Source organism: Pan troglodytes, chromosome 15, assembly GCF_028858775.2.
Source record: "Pan troglodytes isolate AG18354 chromosome 15, NHGRI_mPanTro3-v2.0_pri, whole genome shotgun sequence".
NCBI classification, from domain to species: Eukaryota; Metazoa; Chordata; class Mammalia; order Primates; family Hominidae; genus Pan; species Pan troglodytes.
Genome location: NC_072413.2, coordinates 14,820,571 through 14,831,300, shown reverse-complemented (window position 1 = coordinate 14,831,300; position 10,730 = coordinate 14,820,571). Strand labels below are relative to the sequence as shown.

General features: G+C 32.9%; 1 pseudogene; it reads right to left on the bottom strand.

Annotated features, from left to right (window-relative positions):
- Positions 1 to 9,412: 9,412 nt before the first annotated feature.
- LOC129137085 (small nucleolar RNA SNORA70) lies at positions 9,413 to 9,507 on the bottom strand (annotated as a pseudogene).
- Between the last annotated feature and the right edge of the window lie 1,223 nt (positions 9,508 to 10,730).

The following is a 10,730-nucleotide window of genomic DNA, read 5'->3' as shown; positions in this document are numbered from 1 at the left end:
TATGTAACAAACCTGTACGTTCTGCACATGTATTCCAAGACGTAAAGTGAAATATAAAAAAAAAAAGAATGCCCTTTTCTGGGGTTCTCACTAATATGACCTGTGTAACTTGAAAATCCTCAAGACAGAAATTTAAAGTGATCTCATTCTGTTGATAACCCTGGGCCCTTGGTACAAACAAATTTATATAATCCTTTTGGGAAACCTATTTCAATTCTATCCTAAAATTATTTGCATAAATATACTTCCATTAGTTAGGAATTGACAGTAAAACAAAACAAAACACACAGAGAAAGATGGTGCATGAAAAGAATATAGGAGGAAAACAGGGAGATAAAAGAATCACATGAAGAAAGACTCCAGATACTGGAATTATAAGAATGTATAACAAACAAGTTTGAATTAAGTAAGAATTAAAATGAATGATTTAAAAGTTTAATTCAAACAATAGTAAACACACAACTGACACATTCATAATATATTAGAGATAGCTAAAGTGAGAATAACCACATAACGTAAAACATAGTTAAATTCACTTTGACTATTAAGAGATGTATAAAAATGAACAATAAAGAGAAAGGATTCAGTGATATGCAAGACAGAATGAAAATGACTATCATATATTAAACTGGAGTCTAATATATTCATTAGTGAGATTTACTGACATCCCTAATGAAAGACATCAAATTATCAGATTCAGGAGAAATAAGACATTACACTCAAGATACATAAGATGAATTCATTCTTCGGCACACCTAAGTTTTTATCATAACCTGTACCTTCAATCGTCTTCATTCTTCCTGACCTGATCTATTTTTCTCATCGTATTTACTACCTTCAAACATATGGTACACATCCTATTTACTTTGGGTATCTTATATTACAATATAATCTCAAAACAGATTTTGTTGATTTTATTTACAAGATGTAACCAAAGGGCCTAGATTATCTTTATAGCATAGTATATGTTCAAAATTTATTACCAAATAAATATAAAGTACATTTATGAAAGGTGAAGGAGAATATAAAACAGAGGGAAGATCTTCAGAACTACCACAACAAAATGACACATAAATGTCAAAATACCAACACTGACTTCTTATCAACAGCAATAAAAAGTAGGAAAAAATTTGGAAAATATCCTCAATGAGTTTAGACACACTTCTATACATTAGAGGTTTATAAAACACAGAAACTCCTTTTATAAATGAGTCAAAATAATGACATTTTAGACAAAGAATAACAGAAAATTTATCATCCAAAAGCACCTTCCAAAGAAATCTCAAAAGACAAATTTCAAACAAAGGAAAATGATCACAGATAAAAGATTTGAGATAAAATAAATAATAATGAGAAAAATAGAATATATATGGGAGGTATAAAAGAGAAAATAAAATTTACTTCAATACAAAATTGAAATGTGTAAAGATGTTTTGGTGGGGGTCTCCATTGCTCTTCAGCTTTGATTATTTATTTAAAAAACTCTCAGAACTCAGAGAAGCAATTATACTCATGTTTACAGTTTATTAAAACAGAAGGATGCAGAGTCATATCAACAAAGGAAAAAGATTCTCAGGGCAAAGTCCAGGAGACTCTAGGCACAAACTTACAAGTGTCCATCACAGCAGAATCACATGCAGATTCACTTCAATCTCCCAGTAATGCTGCATACAACCACATGTGAATTCTTGTCAATTAGAGCAGCTTATTTATTCTTTGATGTCCCAGGTTTTTATTGGTGGTTAATCACATAGGCATGAAATGCCCACGTGGCAAAACTTGGCAAATTCAGCTTCCTTTCCATGATCCCTCTAGAACAAAACCAGGCATTCAGCATAAATCATATCTTAGAATAAACGTATCTGGTTAAATTGATACCACATGGTTCAAATAAATACAGCATGGCTCAGGGCCTCAGGCATATAAAGTCAGTCATTCACCATAAACCCAAGGCCTCAGATATACAAAAACACTCTTCACGGTAAGACTATTTCCAGAACTCAGAGGCTAGCTAGTCCTAAAAACAAACCTTACCTTTGATTGTGCAGGGTTGAAGAAACCCTGGCCTGCTGAGTTAACACATTCTTGCCTAATCCACATTTATTGTCCCTGGTCTAATCTCTCCTGTAGCAAAACAATCATATTTTTCTGAGCATCTACATTGAATATGGAATTTATATGACAGTAACAACAGTAATATTAACATGAATATGCCTAGCATTTTATGGACACAGTGTAGGGTAAAGATTGATTTTTAAAAATTACTAATGCATCCTACAAGGCCATTACATACACTTTAATATTTTGTACAAATGAAATTACTCATTCCTCCTCTCAATCTGCTTTTATTTTTACTTTTTGATAAATCTGTGCAGAACTATTTAGCATTGAAATTAGATAATGGTTAGCTAAATTCTGTTTTCTCAGGCCATTTATTATTCACCCAGATTACATTCTGAAGAGGCTTTAACTCAATATCTTAATACATTTGATTATCAATATAAGCATTATATAACTTCTCTACATAAGACAGTTGAATCTTACCAACAATGCTAGTGTAATGTCATATTGCAGTATGATCATGTTACAATTCAGTTTTATTACAGAAAAAGTTATTACAAATGATAGAGCTATTTGTTACAGCTACTCAACATAATTGGTTCTTGTCTTTATACCATATGGTATTATAAATAAATGTTATTACTACTCAGCATGATTTGATTATTTCTGGGTTTCTAATGGGTTGTGGACTTTGCCAGTCACCCTGTCTCAGTTCACAGGCCCTTATTGACAATGGTCTCTACTATATGCTGTCATACACCAGGATACACTCCCTTCCTATACACAAGACACAAGAATAAGAATAGTTTATATCTCTGCTACCTGTACTACAGGATGTCTTATCCTTATCTATTCTTGGGGCAATGGCAATAACAATGAATTAATATAAATTATGAGTGACCTCAGAGATTGGGTCCCTAAGATTATATAAATGTGTCCTTCTGCATCTAAGAAGAACCATTGCCCTATGGTTATTTAGGCCTCCATCTGTGTTAAAGTGATAAAGTGATGCTATTGAGTCATAATACGAGCTCATTACCAGTGTTGGGTCCTAGCATTATCCATCATTAATTGTTGAGTCTACCTTACCAAGTTCACTAAAACGTCATCATTTTTTCCAGGTTGAATCCCATCCCTTCCTCTCTCATAGACGAGAATTCCCTCTAATCTATTTATTTTAGTTAATAAATCTTCTTTCCTTAAAAGCCATTCATGATTAAAAATGAATTCAGCTTTTCTCACAATGCCTAGATCAGCATCTATCTCCCTGAAGGTTTTTTTCTGTTTGTAGGCCAATGCTTAACTCAAGATGGTTGTTGTCATTGTGTACTAGATTTAACTGGAATGAGGAACCATGTTTTACACTCCAGACTGTTTGGTTCTCAGTATGAGGATAAAAATAAGAAAAAACAAAACAACAAACAAACAACAACAAAAAACAAGAGTTCTCTACAATTTTTGAGAAACAGAAGAGGAAGAAATGCTTCTCAATTCATTTTATGAAGCAAGCATGACACTTAAACAGAAGAAGACAAAGATGATAAAAAAAAAGAAAAGGAAAACAAACAAACAAAACTTTAGACCAACATAAGCTAGATGCAAGTCTACAAATATACCCTAGATGCAAAATCCTCAACAACTTGAATACGACACTATGTAAAAAAGTGACACATGACCAAGCCATGTTTATTCCACAAATGCAAGACAGTTGCAATATTTTAAAAAATCTAATAATATAGTTCATCATATTAATATTCTAAAATAGGAAAATGCATGATCAGTTCAATAAATGCAGGGGAAAAAGACACTATTCAACAGTTACTTGTGATAAAAATTCAGCAAACCAGAAATAGCAGAAAATTCCTTCATCTTGATAAAGAGCATTCAAAAAATCCATCATTTTAGCTGTGAAACACTGAATGTTTTCCACATGTATGCTCAGGAATAAAGCAAAGATGTTTGCTTTTATCACTCTTTTTCAACATAATACTTAGAGTTCTATTCAGTGTGTAAGGAAAAAAAGGAAGAATAAAATAAATGCAGACTGGAAAGAAATAAGTAAAACTCTTCCTATTTGTAAATAATATGATTATATATGTAGAAATTTATATAGCATTTAGGAGAGAGAAGGAATGTAGAAAAGGGAGAGGAAGGGGGAGGCAAAAACAAAGGGGAAGGAGAAAGTAAAAGAACAGTGGAAGGAGAAGCAGTGTCTCCTAAAATTAAGAAGGATTTAGCAAGATTAGGACAAAAGGTAAAAACAGGTTTCCTGATATTTTTAATTGCATTTCAATAGCTTTCCAAACATAAATATTTCTCAGATAGTTGAATGCTTTGGTCAATTTTGAGAGTGATGGAAGGCTGTTTTAATGAATTTCTAGTGGCCTTTTGTGTAGAGGATTTGCTGGTCTTTTCAAGTGACCATAGTCCACATTGATGGGTTGATTGAATGTGGAAACCATCTTGAACTCCCAAGATAAATGCCAATTAGTAATGATACATTTTACAAACACACGTGCATGCACACACATACACACATAGACATGAGAGGATTTAATTGGATAATATTTTGCTGAAGTTTTTGAAATCTAAATTCATCATCTAAATACATATTTGTCTACAGGACATTTTCTTGTAATGTCTTTTTTATGGTTTTGGTATGGGGATAATGGTAGACTCATAAAACATGTTGAAAAGTGTTTCCTCTTATTATTTTGAAATACGTCCCATCAATACCTAATTTATTGAGGGTTTTTAGCATGAAGGGTTGTTGAATTTTGTCAAAGGCTTTTTCTGCATCTATTGAGATAATCATGTGGTTTTTGTCTTTGGCTCTGTTTATATGCTGGATTACATTTATTGATTTGCGTATATGGAACCAGCCTTGCATCCCAGGGATGAAGCCCATTTGATCATGGTGAATAAGCTTTCTGATGTGCTGCTGGATTCGTTTTGCCAGTATTTTATTGAGGATTTTTGCATCAATGTTCATCAAGGATATTGGTCTAAAATTCTCTTTTTTTGTTGTGTCTCTGCCTGGCTTTGGTATCAGAATGATGCTGGCCTCGTAAAAAGAGTTAGGGAGGATTCCCTCTTTTTCTATTGATTGGAATAGTTTCAGAAGGAATGGTACCAGTTCCTCCTTGTACCAAATGCTCATCATCACTGGCCATCAGAGAAATGCAAATCTAAACCACAATGAGATACCATCTCACATCAGTTAGAATGGCAATCATTAAAAAGTCAGGAAACAACAGGTGCTGGAGAGGATGTGGAGAAATAGGAACACTTTTACACTGTTGGTGGGACTGTAAACTAGTTCAACCATTGTGGAAGTCAGTGTGGCGATTCCTCAGGGATCTAGAACTGGAAATGCCATTTGACCCAGCCATCCCATTACTGGGTATATACCCAAAGGACTATAAATCATGCTGCTATAAAGACACATGCACCTGTATGTTTATTGCGGCATTATTCACAATAGCAAAGACTTGGAACCAACCCAAATGTCCAACAATGATAGACTGGATTAAGAAAATGTGGCACATATACACGATGGAATACTATGCAGCCATAAAAAATGATGAGTTCATGTCCTTTGTAGGGACATGGATGAAATTGGAAATCATCATTCTCAGTAAACTATCGCAAGAACAAAAAACCAAACACTGCATATACTCACTCAGAGGTGGGAATTGAACAATGAGATCACATGGACCCAGGAAGAGGAATATCACACTCTGGAGACTGTTGTGGGGTGGGGGGAGGGGGGAGGGATAGCGTTGGGAGATATACCTAATGCTAGATGACGAGTTAGTGGGTGCAGTGCACCAGCATGGCACATGTATACATATGTAACTAACCTGCACAATGTGCGCATGTACCCTAAAACTTAAAGTATAATAAAATAAAAAACACAAAGCAACCTCTTATTAAAAAAAAAGTGTTTCCTCTTTTTTATTTCTTAAACTTTTGTGTAATGTATAAATTATATCTCCTTAAATATTAGTAAAATTTGTCAGTTCGTTTATCTAGGTGGGTATTAATAAATTTAAAAGATATATATAGGGATGTGCATGTTATTGCTTTCTTTTTGAGTTTGCCTTAGCTTGTATCTTTTGAGGGATTTATACAGTTAATCCAAATTAACTAATTTACATTTATAAATTTCATCATGGTATTCATTTAGTTATCCTTAAACTGTTGTAGGACAATGGAAATGTTACTTCTATCATTCTTTTTGTTTGTTTGTTTATTTGTTTTGAGACACAGTCCCGTTCTGTCGCCCGGGCTTGAGTGCAGTGGCCTGATCTCTACTCACTGCAAATTCCACCTCTCAGCTTCAAGCAATTCTTGTGCCTCAGCCTCCTGAGTAGCTGGGAATGCAGGCATGAGCCATCATGCTTGGCTAATTTTTGTATTTTTAGTGGAGACAGGGTTTCACTATGTTGGCCAGGCTGGTCTGGAACTCCTGACCTCAAACGATCCGCCTGCCTTGGCCTCCCAAAGTGCTGGGATTATAGGCATGAGCCACCACCCCCAGCCACTTCTATCATTCTTAAAATTTGTAAATTATTTATTTCCTATTATTTTCTCCTTAGTCTGGCCAGAGATTTAACAATTTTATTGATCCCTTCAAAGATCTAAATTTAGTTTAATTTACTTAGCTATATAATTTTTCTCCGTTTAATGTTGTTTATTTCTTCATTAACCTTTATTATTTTCTTCTTTCTGATTGCTTCAGAATTAATTTGTTCTCATTTTTATAATAACAAGTTGGAAGCTTTCATCATAATTTCAAGGTAATTTTTCTTTTCTAATGCAAGCTCTTAATGGGATAGATTTTTCCCTAAACACAGAAATTTCCACATTTTGATATGTTATACTTTTATAAATTTCTCTTACTTTTGGCTAGGTTCATGTTTAAATATACATATGTGCAAGAATATTTTCCCTTGATTTATATGGATTTAGAGGTTAAAAAAAGGCAAAAAAAATTATTTTGGAAATTTCTAGGAGACTTAGTTCACCATAATTGTTACATAATTGTGCATATGTTGCAAGTAATGTATTGAGAAAAGTATTTATATCTGTATACACATTTGGTCCTTAATGATGAAATTAATGCACAGTTGTCTAACTATAATAATTTCCTTATAATCACACTGGTTTTCCTTTGATGCCACAAGATGATGAATCTCACTTTAGTGTGACCAAGCAAAATGAGGTACAAAAACAGTCCAATCAATGTGAAAATATCTCAAATTCATATGAATTTTTAAAATATTTTATATGTAAATTAAATTAGAAATTAAATATATATAATATATTTTATTTCAGAAATATTTGCTTGCCTTTTGGAACTCAAAGTTCAAAACCTTCTATTGTCATCTTTAAATAACTAATTTTTAAGTTAATTTCTACTTGGTTCTATGAAAATACTACGACAGAATGTGGAGATAAAGAAAACATTTACAGAAAAATTGTCCATATGGACACATTTTAAACAGATGATCTAATTAGCATAATAGCCACCAAACTGGTAAATAAACAGTTTTGTTGATTTGCTGCTTAATCAGCGTCTATTCAGAATTCTGTAATATTGTTTAGTAAAACCGTTTATTTCCATCCATAAATGTATTTTATAAATTTATGCCCAGTAAACTTCCAGGTAAACCATCGAAATATTAACTGTTTTCTACAAGTGATGGTCTTTTTTTTAACCTGCTTTCTATAGTGAATTGATGAGAGTGAATGAAGATTAAAATGCTTATTCTGTAATAAAAGCCAATGCCAGCATGCTGATATATAATCTCTATAGATCAAAAAATATTCATGCCTTATTCTCAGATTTTTAATAGTGGCTATAAGCAGTCTTAAAAATTTATTATTTAGACACCTTATCCTATATTTTAAAAATATTTTCTTAGTATACTGTGGATCTTATACAAGTCATATAATGGATAGAGAATTTCTTACATAAATTTAGAATATAATTTTTTTAAATAAAACTTTTGTGAAATTATTTTCAAATGTTATAAATGTTAATGAGTTTTGTTATATTGGTTCCAATATTTCTCATATATGGAAAATGTCATTTTCCCTGGGAATTAATATTTGGAGCTGGTGTTTAAGAAAAACCATGTTTGATGTTGGAAAATGCTATGTCCGGTATAACTATAGATGTTTGGAAAGCAGCTCAGTTATGCTAAAGATAAAGAAAGGAGAGAAAAATGACAGAAGGGGAGGTTTGAACAAAACAAAATAATACCTGAAAATGTTGAATGGATATGTAACATTTGTGAATGTTTATGTTCTCTATTTCACCATTATTTAAACATTTATATTTTCAAAGGGAGACAATAATTATATTTTGAAATCATTTTATTTTTTTATAGAGTGCTGTATTTTTTCTTTTCAATTTCAATTTGGTGAGCAAACAAAATCAGTCAGAATATTATACATAATTAGGTTTCCTTTTTGAGATTTGTTGAAACTCTTTATCCTTTATGTATGTATTTCAAGTAGTATAATAAAAAAGAAATATAAAATGATTAGATATACATAAAAGTATTGTAGATTATGTTTTTCATATTTTCTTTCTTTTAATGTATTTTGCAGATATAGCCATTCCAGATTATGATTTCACAAACTAAGATAATTCTCAGTAGGGAAGCTTTACTGCATGTCGTTTTCATCAAAGGGAACTTAGTTTATTTGCCTGTCTGAATATTGACATTATATTACTAATTTACACATTGGGGAAAGGGTCAAGAGAACTCCAAATTTTTGTTGACTTGATATTAACCTGAAAGGGGAATGTTAATAACTGACAAAATATATCCACGGTAGTTAGACATCAAGTTGTGTTTATTTTTTAATCTACTGCATATTATTGGATTATTTAGATAGATAGATAGATAGATAGATTTATTAGATGTACAGGAAATAGAATTCACTGGTGGGCATGCGTAAAGAGGGGGCAGCTCTTTTCTAATGCAGGGCTAGCTGCTTGTCCAGGGGCCCATGATTCCAGGGCTATATTTGGCCCCACAGCCATCCAGGATGAGTTGTTTCTCAGCCACCAAGTCTTAAAATGTATATGCATTAAACTTAGTAAAATCTCACTTCTTTGAGATGTGGCTTTTTGGGCATTCACTGAACTTGAATTTGGCCCTAAATAAGGCCTCAATCACATGCTCCAGGGTTTGCAGCTTGGTATGGATGAACATGGCCAATGTGAACTCTGACCTCTGGGTCCTGAGGCTTTCCAAAGGCATACTACATCCGGTCTTAAACCTAGACTAGGGAAAGCACTAGATCCAAGACATAAATGTCCAATGGCAAAGGCTGTTGTACACAAGGAACAGGCTGCTGTACACTACCTAGGATGCTGCTGTTTGCAGCCCTTGCACACCAGGCCCCATGTGGCTTAATTGATTGTAGAAATTATTTTATATATTAAGTTTTTGGGGATTCGTATCTTTTATTCAAGATAGCTAAATGTAATTTATATTAGATCATATACAGTAAGTTGTAAATTATAGAAGTTGTGCTTATCAAAATCATATTCAGTGGGCAATATGGCCTTTAATATAATGAAGTTTACTGATAAAAATTAAAATAAAATAATGTGGTTTTGTAGTGCTCTTGTATGTCAACTAAAACAAATTAACAAAACCTATTGAAACCCATAATCATTTAGACTATCTACTTACACTTTGGGAGGCCAAGGTGGGCAGATCACCTGAGGTCAGGAGTTCAAGACGAGCCTGGCCAACATAATGACATCCCATCTTTACTAAAAACACAAAAATTAAAAAGGCGTGGTGGTGCATGCCTGTAATTTCAGCTACTCAGGAGGCTGAGGCAGGGAGAACTGCTTGAACTTGGGAAGGGGAGGTTACAGTGAGCCAAGACTGGGCCACTGAACTCCAACCTGGGTGACAGAGGGAGACTCCATCTCAAAAACAAACAAACAAACAAACAAACAAAAACACAACAAAAAAACTATCTACTTAAATACCATTCTATTAAAATAAATATTTTTCTGTGATCTTAGGTTTGTTTTGTCTCAATAATATAAATAGTGTATTGATTGTCTCAAAGTGTTAAATGGAAGCATATTTTATGGCATTGCTGAAATATCTACCAACTTTTCTTACTGTAAGTTATGCAATGGTGCATTGATTAATGCATTGGAATTTGTTAAGCAGTTTGCATGTCTGAAAAACCAAGGTTCAGAGGTATGTAGGTTAAATCCGGCAATCAAATATCAGAGAGATATTTCAGAATATTATTTTTGTATACCAGAAAACACTTTTCAAAAAAAAAAAAAAGTAAGGTCATTAGGAAGGCATTGTAAGGTTAATCTTTTCCAGCAAAGCTATTACATTTATTTTTCTGGAGTTCTTTAGTTATAAAAAGTAGAATGTAGTTATAGGATCTACTCAGAGTTAAATTGATTGAAAAAATGAAAAACACTGTTTCATTTTTAAATAGATTAACAATTAAGCAAGTTGTTTATGTTGTCCCACTGATATACTAGAATATGCTACATTCTTTTGGGCATCTTTTAGACCATAGTGCTAAAATTTTGAGAATGACAGAGAGACAATTAGGAGCTCAGCACAAAGCAAAATGTTATGAATCAGGAAAATAAATAGAAC